The sequence below is a fragment of the Bos javanicus genome, chromosome 9, assembly GCF_032452875.1.
Source record: "Bos javanicus breed banteng chromosome 9, ARS-OSU_banteng_1.0, whole genome shotgun sequence".
In the NCBI taxonomy this organism is placed as follows: Eukaryota; Metazoa; Chordata; class Mammalia; order Artiodactyla; family Bovidae; genus Bos; species Bos javanicus.
The window spans coordinates 58,688,868-58,704,585 of record NC_083876.1 but is presented as its reverse complement, the minus strand read 5'-3'; the positions used below and the strand labels follow the sequence as shown (position 1 = coordinate 58,704,585).

The 15,718-nt window shown below is 39.6% G+C and overlaps 1 long non-coding RNA gene across 3 annotated transcripts in view; it reads right to left on the bottom strand.

Moving 5' to 3' along the window:
- LOC133253943 (uncharacterized) overlaps positions 1–15,718 on the bottom strand; it is a 259,624-nt gene that overhangs the window by 21,173 nt on the left and 222,733 nt on the right. For all 3 annotated transcript variants that reach the window (XR_009738504.1, XR_009738503.1, XR_009738505.1), the window contains one exon: positions 6,563–6,700. This is a non-coding gene — a long non-coding RNA (uncharacterized LOC133253943). The remainder of the gene's footprint in view (positions 1–6,562; positions 6,701–15,718) is intronic.

Sequence of the window (15,718 nt, the reverse complement as noted above, 5' to 3'; positions counted from 1 at the left end):
GCATATTACTAGGGAGTGTGAAGGGGAATTTGCCTTTAATCTTAATTGCCTGCATAACAGTATTTTTTAAATGATCTCACTCTGTAAAATATAAAACCCTACCACCACCATCGAAGTCAGGCATCCTAGCACAGAGCAAATGTTATTAGGAAAGAAAAGCCAAACTTGCAGTGACTCTGTCTTTTCTCACTCTGAATTTGCCATCAAAATACAGATGCAGTTCCAACTAGACCACAGCCAGGTTATAGTCTGTGCAACTATTCCATTTCTATTTAATTTGCATGCCAGAATAATAGGTCAGGTATTTATTTAAATGTTATTTCTTTTTTCCCCTTCCTTGATGTTCCACTCCAGTATTCTTGGGCTTCCCTTGTGGCTCAGCTGGTAAAGAATCTGCCTGCAATGTGGGAGACCTGGGTTCGATCCCTGGGTTGGGAAGATCCCTTGGAGAAGGGAAAGACTAGCCACCCCAGTATTCTGGCCTGGAGAATACCATGGGACTTATTTGGACTTCCCTGGTGGCTCAGACAGAAAAGTGTCTGCCTGCAATGTGGGAGACCCAGGTTCGATCCACAGGTCAGGAAGATCCCCTGGAGAAGGAAATGGCAACCCACTCCAGTACTTGTGCCTAGAAAATTCCATGGATGGAGGAGCCTGGTGGGCTACAGTCCATGGGGTCGCAAAGAGTCAGACACAACTGAATGACTTCACTTTCTTTTCACTTGTGGCTCAGCTGGGAGACCTGGGTTTGATCCCTGGGTTGGGAAGGTCCCCTGGAGAAGGGAAAGACTACTTACTCGAGTATTCTGGCCCGAGAATTCCATGAACTGTATGGTCCATGGGGTCTCAAAGAATTGGACACGACTGAGTGACTTTCACTGATGTTAGAATGCGCCACTAAAATCTTTGTCAAATAAACTGTGAGGACATCTGACTAAAGATTGTAAATGAGATGTATGTGACTTCTCATATGATAGATGTTTTATTAGTTAACATTTTACATTTGCCATGATTATGCCATAATCCAACCAGTTACTTGACTTTGTCAGGGACTTACCCAATTCTACTAAGCTAAGTATGGAGCCCAAATAGTGGTTTCCAGCATTGGAGTGAGCACCTCATATTTTTGTTAGCCAATAAAAGATCAATACAATCAAGCTTCCTTATAGTACTTATATTCTGATATTCACATATTGAAGTCTTCTATTTTTAATTTTTTAAAAAAAGTTTAATTGAAATATAGTTGATTTACAATGTTGTTAATTTCTGCTATACAAAAACAGACTCACAGACATAGAAAAGTATTCTAAATCTAAACTAGTAACACATTATGCTTTTGGTTGCTTGTTTGCACAGTAATTTGTGATTTAAAATGATAAAAAAAGCAATGTACAAAAATATTTTATTCCTAAACTTTTATGGAGATGACATGGGGGAGATACATGGCTCTGGGTTGGTTTCACATGTAGAGAGTTAACCTGACGTAGAATGTTATGATTTCCAATCCTGAACAGAAAGTTTGTGACTAAAGTCTGTGCAGCGGAAACTGAAATATCTAGGGCCTGTGCCATTATTGAGCATTACACATTTTCTATAATTTTTCAGTTATACAAGCTATGTTTCAGGTTTATAATAATTTCTGACACATTTCCTGGTCATGGAGAAAGGCGATCAAGTATGTAAAGTCCATAACGTCAAATTTCAGCCCACACATATATTCCAGTGAACACATGCTTTGAAACCAGAAAATTTGGGTTTAAATCATAGCAGTTCTGTTCCTTTCCCCCTTATCATTGGGTAAATTATTTTAGGTATTTTCCTTATTTATTTCTTCATCTGTAAAATATGATAATAAAATTTGCTTTGATTAAATTACATATGCCCAAATATTAGCAAAATTTTTGACAATAAAAGTCATTAGTAATAACAGTATTACTTTTATTGGCATTTAATATATGGCAACCCACTCCAGTATTCTTGCCTGGAAAATCCCATGGATGGAGGAGCCTGGTAGGCTACAGTCCATGGGGTCGCAAAGAGTCGAACACGACTGAGCAACTTCACTCAATATATGTGTAAATAATCTTAAAAGTTTAAAACACTATGTGCAGCTGTTACTATAATTACTATTTCAAATACTGTTAATATGTACACACATATACACATATAGAATTTTACTATATATATGTATATATGTAGTCTTCCCGGGTGGTATTAGTGGTAAAGAAACTGCCTGCCAATTCAGGAGACTTAGATGTGACTTTGATCCCTAGGTGGGGAAGATCCTCTGGAGGAGGGCATGGCAACCCACTCTACTGTTCTTGCCTGGAGAATCCCATGAACAGAAGAGCCTGGTGGGCTACAGTTCATAGAGTCACAAAGAGTCAGACATGACTCAAGCGACTTGGCATGCATGCATGTATATACATACATATATAACATTTTAAAGCTATGTTTTAAAACATCACATGAAATTAATTTTATTTGTATATGTAAATACAAAAATATATGTGTATATACACATATTTAATATTATTTAACTTGTGACTATTAAAATAACTTCTCTAGAAATCTTACTCTGTGATCTTGGGCAAAGCTCATTCCTTTGTTGACCTGAACAGTTCTTCTTTTTTCTATTTTGTCCACTAAATAAAGATTAAAACAATTTGTAACATAGATTTGTGGAGAGAATCAAATGCAGCAAGAGTACTCAGACTCTCAATAGACTCAATAATTATTAGTCAAATATGGATCTTACAAAAGTGAACTACGGCTAAGTTAACTTTAAAACACCACTTTCAACTCTAATCCCATGTCACTCTCCACACATTTTCAACATGTAAAAAATAATGTGCATATTAGAAAGAATAAATTGATGTGGCTTAAAGGTAAAGCATAAACTTTTTATTACAGAAAACCCTAAAATTTTTTATTTTCCAGGAATGCATGGGCCACCGTGACTCTCTGTTTTTGAAACCCAGGTTCCCAGCCCATCAAAAAGTTTCAGTATATGTTACTTGATGGTGCTTTGCAAAATTTAAATGATGAGGGTAACAATGGCATGGAAAAGAGCAGATGATGGAATTACTGGAGGATGCTCTTAGCTCTTGGGCATGCATTTTCCTAGACAGATGCAGGGTTTGGGCTGTCGTCAGTGCCCCCCTATGAGGAGGTATGCCTGTGTCTACCCATATGTAGTATGAGCAGACAGCCTGCTCCCACAGCCTTTAGCTCTGTTCCAGGCCACACCCTCAACTAGTCTAATGAGTGATATTTACATGGAACACAGCTGTAATACCATATTCTCAGGACATAGGAAGGAGTGGTTTTTCCTATATGGCACTAATGGGTCATTCCTAAAAGATATATTAATTGCTGCACACCCAGCATTTCTATCCAATAGAGGATTAAGTAACTTGTTACTAGCCTAGGTTTATATGGTTTTTCCAAATTAAGGTCTCAATTTGGTTCTAGGAGAATGGAGGGATACACTTGGATCCTAAACACTTTCTTTATTTAATTTTTCCATAAATTTGAGCATCATTTACAGATCTCTTCTCTCCACCCCCCCAAAAAAATACCCCACATATTTAACATATGTCTCTTTCATTTAGATCCTAAGTTAAAGGAGAACCATGTGCTCTAGCAATGCTCTGTGTTGCCTCAGGGCTTGGTGAATTTAATCATTTATTTGGATCCACAGATAATTGCCTAGTCAATAAACTTTGATGTGGGAATGTAAATGATTGCATTTGAAGACTGCATTTGAAGAGTTGATAATTACGCCTAAATTTTAGGATTTCTGTGAATACTTTAAAATATCTGCTGGAACAGAATGATTTTTTTTTTTTTTAACTTGCAACTTTACTCTCCTAATTAGTTTCCATTGGAAAAAATAGTGAATTCTGGATTCACTATTCACAAAAACAGATTTTGCTCCATCTCTACTTAGAGAATCATTTTGCTACTTGAATGCCAGGGCGTGATTTAGGTGGAAATGAAGCTCAAGAAATGCACACATGGACAGCCTATGACCTAAGCTGATAAAAATAATCAACTACATAACAGCTGTCTTTTATGTTAAGCAAGTCTTCTGGGGATGGTGATCAATGGAAAAATATCTTTCTAAGCGGAGGCCTCCTAAAAGGAGGACAGAGTACAGGTATGTTAGCATTTGTATCAATACTGTGGTGAGTGTAAGGCATTTTCACGCAATTTGTGAGTATTCATAATAATGACTACCAGTGTAACTACAACCATACATTGAACAATTTTATCCTGCTGCTGCTACTGCTGCTAAGTCACTTCAGTCGTGTCCGACTCTGTGTGACCCCATAGTAGGCTCTCTCATTTTATTTTCACAACCAAATGATGAGTTAACCATGAGCTGCTCACCTGGCAGAGGCAAGATTTGAGAGATTAATCTGTCTTCAATCATTCAGCTTAAAGTGGTAGCTGCTGCTGCTGCTGCTGCTAAGTCGATTCAGTCGTGTCTGACCCTGTGCGACCCCATAAACGTCAGCCCACCAGGCTCCCCATCCCTGGGATTCTCCAGGCAAGACACTGGAGTGGGCTGCCATTTCCTTCTCCAATGCATGAAAGTGAAAAGTGAAAGTGAAGTCGCTCAGTCGTGTCCAACTCTTCGCAACCCCATGGACTGCAGCCCACCAGGCTCCTCCGTCCATGGGATTTTCCCGGCAAGGTCCTGGCGTGGGGTGCCATTGTCTTCTCTATAAAGTAGTAGAGTCAGTGCTTAAACCTATGTCTATTGGATCTAACCCATGATGTAGCCAGTAATTTTCAGTGCCTCTCCTAGGACTTACTCAAAATTAAAAATTTAAAAAGGTAATAAATAATAGCTTGGAACACATGATGAACAATAATACGAGTGAATGAAATTAAAACAAATATGAAGCCTACACTTTGATTTAAAAATATAAATGCAAAATTTATGAGATAAAGAGATGTGACTTTACTGAAATCTCATGTGAAATAATGATGTGGCATCCAAAAACTTTGACTCCATTAACAGTGTTTCTCTGTGGTCCTGCTGTTAGAATTTTGGGCAGGATTATTTGTCATCTTACAGAACAGCCTAAGTTTGGCAAGAAAGGTAGCATTCATAGTCCCTACCCAGTAACACCAGTATTACAAGCAGGGAACCAGAGAATGCCTGACTCTTCACAGGAACATCTTCTACAATGACTGGGCTGGGCTGAACATGGCTGTGTTAGCAAGCAGATATGGGTTAGAAAAAAAGACATAATGAATAGACTTTAATTTGAACTGGTCAGAAATTATTGAGGTTATTTTCATCACATTTTGAAAGAAACTTTACTCTCAAAAGAATGTCCAGAAGATAACTGATTAAAAAATTTTGGATTTTGTGAAAAATCCCAGTGGTTGTATAATACATTTCCTTCCTTACCTAACTAGTTTCCATGGAATTTTAGTCATTTAAAACTAAGGTGCTAACATGGTAACTAATCTTAGATAAAATGCTAGCATAAAGTTTTGCTTTGTTCCCCCCGCGCCCCCCCCTCCCCCCCTGCACAGCCACAACACTCAGGATGTTATTCCCCGACCAGAGATCAAACCCACATTCCATGCAGTGGAAGTGCAGAATCTTAACCACTGGACCACCAGGGAAGACCCTAAGCACAAAGATTTTAAGTCTTGAAACCATATGAGAAGTGAAGAAAAAAATTAACATTATTTAGTCCAAACAAAAGCTGACAAAGGACATGATGTTTGACAAAATTCAATAAACAAATATGGCTGAGAATTTAGATTCGTGTCAACAAGCTATTTGATGGCAGAATTGAGACCAGTGTTTAGATGATGGAATAATTAGGAATGGCCAAAAATAAAGGGGCTGTCTTGGGAGGTGGGCCCTCCTTTATCATTCAATATGTTCAAGAAGAGGTTAGCTTCTGAGATGATGGTTTGAATGAGATGCGAGGGTGGACTCTTGAGGTCTTTTTCAATGCTTTTAGATCTTATGATTCTATATCTTTTGGGCATAAGGTCATTGCAGATTCATTCACTTTTAACTTTTTTGATAAAATGCCCTCCTTTTCCTCCTACTTACTCTGAATACATATTAAGTAATACATTCTCTTAAAGACTTATTTTTAGATGCACAAAAACTGCATAGATTTAGAAGAGATCAAAATATTCAGGCAGCACATCAGGGTCACCAGAGCTTTCTGCACCTGAAAAGAAGAAAAGCAAAATCCAAACACTTTATTAGCAACTGTACACTCTCCTTAGAACACAGGCTTAGCCTGCTGTGTTCCCAACACTAAGTCTTCCCTCCTCCAGGGAGACACTCAAAGCCAAACTCATCAGGGCTGCAAAACATTCTGCAAAAGAACAAAGCATTCATGGCTAATGACGTGGTCCTGCAGGACTAGCCTGTGAATGGGAAACTGGTCCCTTCTAACTCGCAGGTGAAAGATTTCCCCTGTCCGCTCAGCCCCCTACTTTTTCTTTTTTAACAGAAGGAGGAAAAGCTCTTTGATTACTATTAAGTTCTTATGAAGTCGTGAAAATCTCCTACCAGAATCGCTGCAATTCTGTGACACACAGAATTGGCCCACTTGTTCTGCCATCAGCAAGGCTTACACCAGGTACAGCCTTTTTGTTTCTCCATTTCCCCTGGCTGAGGGTGCATTTATTCCTTTCAAACTGTGTACACCTGAAAAAGGAAATAGAGGAAGATGCCATGAAAGATTTGGCTCAGTAAAATTTTTAGTATTTCACTTCTAGAATAAGTGCCTGTTTGGAAAAACTTGGATCTTAGGCTGTACTAGGCATAATTATCTATAAAAAGAGAAAAGCCTTGCTTGCCTCCCTGTGAGAGGATCATGTCTTTGTTCTGCTGTGTAATTAATCTCATCCTGCTCTTCTAGTGCCATTTCTCCTTTCGGCTGCCCTCTGATGAACTTTTCTAATGAAAATCCGTATGTTATATTGTAAACTCTCTGCTCTTCCCAGTATTACACAGTCCCTTTAAGATACTTTATCTTTTGGTTATATTTCTTTTATAAGTTTGTCTTTAGTAGAACATTTCAATTCTTTGTCACCTGTTGTTGATCTTTATAAAGCTCTGTATTTCTTACTTTCTTATTGACTTTTTCCCTGGAATGTGTCCTTCCACAATTTAATGAGATGTAATCTGCCATCAAGAAACTCACTTCCTTCCCAGGATAACCACAGCTGCATCTTTATCAGCATCAAGGACCTCGGGTTCACTGTCACTATATCCAGACGCGGACAGCCTCCAGTGTGTGGTGATTCACCTCTTTAAGGTACAGACTGCAAATACTCTTCCTTTGCAAGTTTTACACTGTAGACTTTATCCATTTTCTGGGTGCAAGCCTAATCCAGGACCAATTTTTCACCATTTTATGTATGAACATCTACTAAACGTTAGTCACTGTGAAAACAAAAACATTTTAAGATGTAGCATGAACACTGAAAAAAGGAGCATTCATTGTTTGATAGGACAGTCATCTGTCCTCTGAGGCTAAAGAAAGCAAGTATTTCTGTATTAGACATTCATCCTCAGAAAGGTATAGAAAATCAGATGTCTCATCCAAGTTCATGAGTATCACCCTCAGTTACTCCTTGTGTTTCATACTTGTTAGTCTGGGTGGCAACACTGGAACTCAGCATGATCACACTCAGATGGGGGTAATTCCTCAAACTCCACCCTTTTCCCCCCATTGAATACATAACCAAATCTCTTATATAAGATTTAAGACCTGCATAGAATGAGAGCTGATCTGGATCTTAGGGTAATTTCTCAGTCAAGTCCTTTCCCATGTCAGGAGTGTGGCAGATATGCTAAGGGCTTCCCTGGTGGCTCAGCTGGTAAAGAATCTGCCAAGATATTGAAAATGAAATCTAATGACCTCTCAGTTTCCTATTTTGGCCAAAATATAAACTAGTGATGGAAGAGGTTTCTGATGGAAAAAAGAAGTATATTGAAAAGAGACTAGGTTAGGCAACGTCTCCCACAGACAAATTTTGCTTGACTCGGAATACTTCAGACTTACAGGTTAAAGATTGCTGATGATTCCTTTTCTCTTATGGAACCAAAAGACTAAATAAAATTTGAAATAACTAGCAGATGTGTCAAACATGTATAAAATACAAAAACCCAAGGGATATTAATTGATGTAATTCAAGTATTATAAATGAGACACAGAGAAGTGGGGTGGATCAATGAAGAAAGCTGTGCTAAATTATGACTAATAATGTGAAAACATTGACATTTTATGTTATTCAGAAAAAAGTTAGATCTGGTTTGTATCACATATAGTATGACCCCACAACTTTATATGAATATATCACTTGAAGCATTTGAATTTGCTGAAAGTTTAGCATTTGCAGTTTTGGGAAAACACTATAGTTTTAGGGTGGGACTCTTCCTGAAAACTGTGAGTTTCATGAATAAGGAAATTATTATTCTACATCTGTTAACCCTTGGAGCTATCTATCATGCTGTCATTCCGTCAACTGGACTCCTGATTATGTGAATGTGTTGCAGAGCCTGTCAAGAGATTTTTGTCTGCTGTGAGTGTGTGCTCATTCATGTTCAACTCTTTGTGACCCTGTGGACTGTAGATCACCAGGCTTCTCTGTCCATGGAATTTTCCAGGCAAGAATACTGGAATGGGTTGCCATTTCCTACTCCAGGGGATCTTCATGACCCAAGGATTGAACCTGTGTCTCCTGCATCTCCTGCATTGGCAAGCAAATTCTTTACCACTGTGCCACATGGGAAGCCCGTTCTGTCTGCTATCAAGCACTAAGTTTCGTGGCAGCTGGGTCAGTCAATCTAGCTGCTTCAATTCTGTCCGCTGGAAGGATTTGCTTTTTTTTTGAAGGTCAGTCCTGAGAGGGTTTTGTGTTAGGATTTTTCATGCTATCCATGTAGTCCATTTAATGTTGGTGGGAATGATTATGCATGGCCAATGATTGTGAACATAGCCATGTTTTTAATTAATCACCACTTTATTCAGTGAGCATGAGGCTTATCTTCAAGCTATAATTGACTGACCCTCAACTGTTTTCTAGCCTGCAGTCAAAACTGAGCGCTATCTGTATGATTTCTAATTCTTAGAACCAGGTCTATGAATTCTCCCATCAAATTTGTTCTCTCAGTATTGGTTCTTGCCTCAGAGCACTGATGGGAAAACATAGGCTGGTGTAGACAGAGTGAGGCACTTTTTTTTTCTAATCTACCTTTGAGCCATGTCTTTCCTATTGTACCTTTGTCACTTTGGGGGCATATTTTAAGTAATCTGTCTCTGTACAACCTCCCAGTTCTTCTCTGGCTTTAGAACGCAACTGAGTCAGAGATTGCTGGCTTCAGTGAGGCTTTTTGTTACTTAAATATCATTTAAACTTTGTCAGTTCTTCCGTGTTTGACTAGGATATGACTAGGGCAGAAATGCTTCCCAAGTGGATCAGAAGGTAAATAACCATGTGCCAGTGCAGGAGATGCAGAAGATGTGGGTTTGATCCCTGGTCAGGAAGATCCCTTGGATAAGGAAACGGCAATCTACTCCAGTATTCTTGCCCAGAAAATTCCATGGACAGAGGCTCCTGGAGGTCTAAGTCTTTGGGGTTGCAAAGAGTCAGACAAGATTGGGCACATTTCACAATTTAGGGCAGAAAAAGCTTTTTCTTGGGAAACCTATACAGTTCTTCTAATATTCCCTTTCAGTTTTTATGAGAACTATCACTGATATTGCTTATATAAAAATGCAAATTTACTCAACTACCATGCCAATTTTTTCTACTACATCTTCTAGAGTATGTGGATTAATTCCTGAGAAACTGAAGAGTTTGAATAATAAGTTCTTTTTCCTAAAGATGGTTGAGCTCAATTCTAGTTGTTCTATATGTAATTTTGCCTCCTCCAGGTTCATATTTTAGGACTTGTGAATTGTAATGCCCACTGCTAGAATTAATTTATCTATGATTTATTTTCACACCTGAATGGTATAGTGGTTTTCCCTAATTTCTTCAATTTAAGCTGGAATTTTGCAATAAGGAGTTCATGATCTGAGCTACAGTCAGCTCCTGGTCTTTTTTTTTTTTTTTTTTTTTTTTTGCTGACTGTATAGAGCTTCTCCATCTTTGGCTACAAAGAATATAATCAATTTGATTTTGGTGTTGACCATCTGGTGATGTCCATGTGTAGAGTTGTCTCTTGTGTTGTTGGAAGAGGGTGTTAGCTATGACCAGTGCATTCTCTCGTCAAATCTCTTAGCCTTTGCCCTGCTTCATTCTGTACTCCAAAGCCAAATTTGCCTGTTACTCCAGGTATCTCTTGACTTCCTACTTTGCCGTTCCAGTCCCCTATAATGAAAAGGACATCTTTTTTTGGTGTTAGTTCTAGAAGGTCTTGTAAATCTTCATAGAACCATTCAACTTCACCTTCTTCAGTGTTACTGGTTGGGGCCTAGACTTGGATTACCGTGATATTGAATGGTTTGCCTTGGAAAGGAACAGAGACCATTCTGTTATTTTTGAGATTGCACCCAAGTACTGCATTTTGGACTCTTTTGTTGACTATGAGGGCTACTGCATTTCTTCTAAGGGATTCTTGCCCACAGTAGTAGATATAATGATCATCTGAATTAAATTTGCTCATTCCAGTCCATTTTAGTTCACTGATTCCTAAATGTCTCTGTTCACTCTTGCCATCTCCTATTTGACCATTTACAATTTGCCTTGATTCATGGACCTAACATTCCAGGTTCCTATGCAGTATTGCTCTTTACAGCATCAGACTTTACTTCCATCACCAGTCAAATCCACAACTGGGCATTGTTTTTACTTTGGCTCTGTCTCTTGATTCTTTCTGGAGTTATTTCTTCACTCCTCTCCAGTAGCATATTGGGTACCTACTGACCTGGGGAGTTCATCTTTCAGTGTCATATCTTATTGCCTTTTCATACTGTTAATGGAGTTCTCAAGGCAAGAATACTGAAGTTTTTCCAGTAGTCATGTATACATGTGACAGTTGGACTATAAAGGCAGCTGAGCATGAAAGAATTGATGCTTTTGAACTGTGGTGCTGGAGAAGATTCTTCAGAATCCATTGGACTGCAAGGAGATCAAACCATTAAATCCTACTTAAAATCAGTCCTAAATGTTCACTGGAAGGATTGATGCTAAAACTGAAGCTCCAAAACTTTGGCCACCTTATGCAAAGAACTGACTCATTGGAAAAGACCCTGATGTTGGTAAATATTGAAGGCAGGAGAAGAAGGGGTTGCCAGAGGATGAGATGGTTGGATGGCATCACTGACTCGATGGACATGAGTCTGAGCAAGCTCTGGGAGTTGGTGATGGACAGGGAAGCCTGGTGTGCTGTAGTCCATGGGGTGGCAAAGGGTCCGGCATGACAGCAAATGAACTCAAGTGGACTGATTTATTTTCAACCAGCAGGAATACAATTCAAAATATTGACAGTATTTTGTAAGTAAAAGGGGAAATTTATTTTAAGAATTTAATGTTTTTTCATAGAAGCCCGAATATGTATGTATATATGATTGTGTTTGTTTTCAAGAGAAATAGAACAAATCCTCTAAAAACAAAACAAACAAACAAAAATGAACCTTTCCCACTGTCTCTGTCTCTTTCTCAGGAGGTCACAGAAAAAGTTAGAAGGGACCAGTCAGGAATTCCCTAGAAGAAGCTTTGAAGTTTCAAATTCTCCTAAATGATCTTCCCTCTATTTAGTCCCCTATGTCATGTCAATATTTTGCATAGAAGAGGGCATTAAAGGGCAGAAAGAGATGTGAAAATGCATGATTTAGGAGATTATACAAGTTTTGAGAAAGCAAATATTTTTAGCCAGGTTGGGATAGACCATTGGTCGATTCCGAGATAGTAACTGTGTTATGAGGCAGAGTTTTCAAAGATTCTTCCAATCAAACATATCTATTTAAGCTATATTTTTGAGGACTTTATAAATTATAATTACAGAAATGGGAAAACAAAACTCAACTTCACATGCTTGTTCATAAATAAATCTATAGCTCAAGCTTTCTTTTTATATTCAGTAAGATATTTATTTCAGCCCAAACTGCCTAGTCCCTTTCATCTGGGTTTATTCACAGAGATTATTCATTGGAACCTGACGAAAAATCCCCTCAGTTTCATGATTAGAATGAGTGACTATTCTTATATTTATATGTCACTAATACCAGACCACCTGACCTGCTTCTTGAGAAACCTGTATGACGGTCAGGAAGCAACAGTTAGAACTGGACATGGAACAACAGACTGGTTCCAAATAGGAAAAGGAGTACGTCAAGGCTGTATATTGTCACCCTGCTTATTTAACGTCTATTCAGAGTACATCATGAGAAACGCAGGGCTGGATGAAGCACAAGCTGGAATCAAGATTGCAGGGAGAAATATCAATAACCTCAGATATGCAGATGACACCACCCTTATGGCAGCAAGTGAAGAGGAACTAAAAAGCTTCTTGATGAAAGTGAAAGTGGATAGTGGAAAAGTTGGCTTAAAGCTCAACATTCAGAAAACGAAGATCATGGCATCTGGTCCCATCACTTCATGGCAAATAGATGGGGAAACAGTGGAAACAGTGTCAGATTTTATTTTGGGGGGCTCCAAAATCACTGCAGATGGTGACTGCAGCCATGAAATCAAAAGACACTTACTCCTTGGAAGGAAAGTTATGACCAACCTAGATAGCATATTCAAAAGCAGAGACATTACTTTGCCAACAAAGGTCCATCTAGTCAAGGCTATGGTTTTTCCAGTGGTGTTGTATGGATGTGAGAGTTGGTCTGTGAAGCAAGCTGAGCACCAAAGAATTTATGCTTTTGAACTGTGGTGTTGGAGAAGACTCTTGAGAGTCCCTTGGACTGAAGGAGATCCAACCAGTCCATTCTGAAGGAGATCAGCCCTGGGATTTCTTTGGAAGGAATGATGCTAAAGCTGAAACTCCAGTACTTTGGCCATCTCATGCGAAGAGTTGACTCATCGGAAAAGACTCTGATGCTGGGAGAGATTGGGGGCAGGAGGAGAAGGGGACAACAGAGGATAAGATGGCTGGATGGCATCACTGACTCAATGGACGTGAGTCTGAGTGAACTCCTGGAGTTGGTGATGGACAGGGAAGCCTGGCATGCTGCGATTCATGGGATCACAAAGAGTCGGACAAGACTGAGCGACTGAACTGAACTAAACTTAGCTACGGCGTGGTGGCTGCGATGGCGCACGAGTGTGGCGACCGAGAGGAGCTAACCTGCGCCCCGAGTTCAGGGGCGGTGGCCGAGAGGAGCTACCTTGTGCCCAAGGTCAGGAGCAGTGGCTGTGCTTTGCTGGAGCATCTGTGAAGAGAGACCCCACATCCAAGGAAAGAGAATCCCGGGTAAGACGGTAGTCACTGAGAGAGGGGATCAGGGGGCAGACAGACTGAAACTACAGTCATGGACAACTAGCCAGTCTGATCACATGGACCACAGCCTTGTCTAACTCAATGAAACTAAGACATGCTGAATGGGGCCACCCAAGATGGAAGGGTCATGTTGGAGAGGTCTGACGGAATGTGGACCACAGGATAAGGGAATGGCAAGCCACTTCACTATTCTTGCTGTGAGAACCCCATGAAGAGTATGAAAAGGCAAAAAGATAGGACACTGAAAGATGAACTCCCCATGTCAGCAGGTACCCAATATGCTAGTGGAGATCAGTGGAGAAATAACTCCAGAAAGAATGAAGGGATGGAATAAAAAAAAAAAACACCCAGTTGTGAGTAGGATTGGTGATAGAAGCAAGATTCGATGCTGTAAAGAGCAATATTGCGTAGGAACCTGGAATGTTAGGTCCATGAATCAAGGCAAATTGGGAGAGGTCAAACAGGAGACGACAAGAGTGAACATTGACATTCTAGGAATCAGTGAACTAAGATGGACTGGAATGGGCGACTTTAACTCAGATGACCATTATACCTACTACTGTGGGCAGGAATCCATTAGAAGAAATGGAGTAGCCATCATAGGCAAAAAAAGAGTGTGAAATGCAGTACTTGGATGCAGTCTCAAAAACAACAGAATGATCTCTGTTCATTTCCAAGGCAAACCATTCAATATCATGGTAATTCAAGTCTATGCCCTGAGCAGTAACGCTGAAGAAGCTGAAGTTGAACAGTTCTATGAAGACCTACAAGACCTTCTAGAACTAACACCCAAAAAAGATGTCCTTTTCATTATAGGGGACTGGAATGCAAAAGTAGGAAGTCAGGAAACACCTGGAGTAACAGGCAAATTTGGCCTTGGAATACGGAATGAAGCAGGGCAAAGACTAATAGAGTTCTGCCAAGAAAATGCACTGGTCATAGCAAACACCCTCTTACAACAACAGAAGAGAAGACTGTACACATGGACATCACCAGATGGTCAACACCTAAATCAGATTGATTATATTCTTTGCAGCCAAAGATGGAGAAGCTCTATACAATCAGCAAAAACAAGACCCGGAGCTGACTGTGACTTAGATGATGAACTCCTTATTGCCAAATTCAGACTGAAATTGAGTAAAGTAGGGAAAACCACTAGACCATTCAGGTATGATATAAATCAAATCCCTTATGATTATACATGGAAGTGAGATAAAGATTTAAGGGACTAGATCTGATAGACAGAGTGTCTGATGAACTATGGATGAAGGTTTGTGACATTGTACAGGAGACAGGGATCAAGACCAACCCTAGAAAAAGAAATACAAAAATGCAAAATGGTTGTCTGAGGAGGCCTTGCAAATAGCTGTGAAAAGAAGGGAAATGAAAAGCAAAGGAGAAAAGAAAAGATATACCCATTTGAATGCAGAGTTCCAAAGAGCAAGGAGAGATAAGAAAGCCTTCCTCAGTGATCAATGCAAAGAAATAGAGGAAAGCAGAAGAATGGGAAAGACCAGAGATCTCTTCAAGAAAATTAGAGATATCAAGGGAACATTTCATGCAAAGATGGGCTCAATAAAGGACAGAAATGGTATGGACCTAACAGAAGCAGAAGATATTAAGAAGAGGTGGCAAGAATACACAGAAGAACTGTACAAGAAAGTTCTTCACGACCAAGACAATCATGATGGGGTGATCACTCACCTAGAGCCAGACATCCTGGAATGTGAAGTCAGGTGGGCCTTAGGAATCATCATTACGAACAAAGCTAGTGGAGGTGATGGAATTCCAGTTGAGCTCTTTCAAATCCTGGAAGATGATGCTGTGAAAGTGCTGCACTCAGTATGCCAGCAAATTAGGAAAATGCAGCAGTGGCCACAGGACTGGAAAAGGTCAGTTTTCTTTCCAATCCCTAAGAAAGGCAATGCAAAAGAATGCTCAAACTACTGCACAATTGCACTCATCTCACATGCTAGTAAAGTAATGCTCAAAATTCTCCAAGCCAGGCTTCAGCAATACGTGATCTGTGAACTTCCAGATGTTCAAGCTGGTTTTAGAAAAGTCAGAGGAACCAGAAATCAAATTGCCAACATCCACTGCTTCTTGGAAAAAGCAAGAGAGTTCCAGAAAAGCATCTATTTCTGCTTTATCGACTATGCCAAAGCCTTTGACTGTGTGGATCACAATAAACTGTGGAGAATTCTGAAAGAGATGGGAATACCAGACCACTTTGACCTGCCTCTTGAGAAACCTGTATGCAGG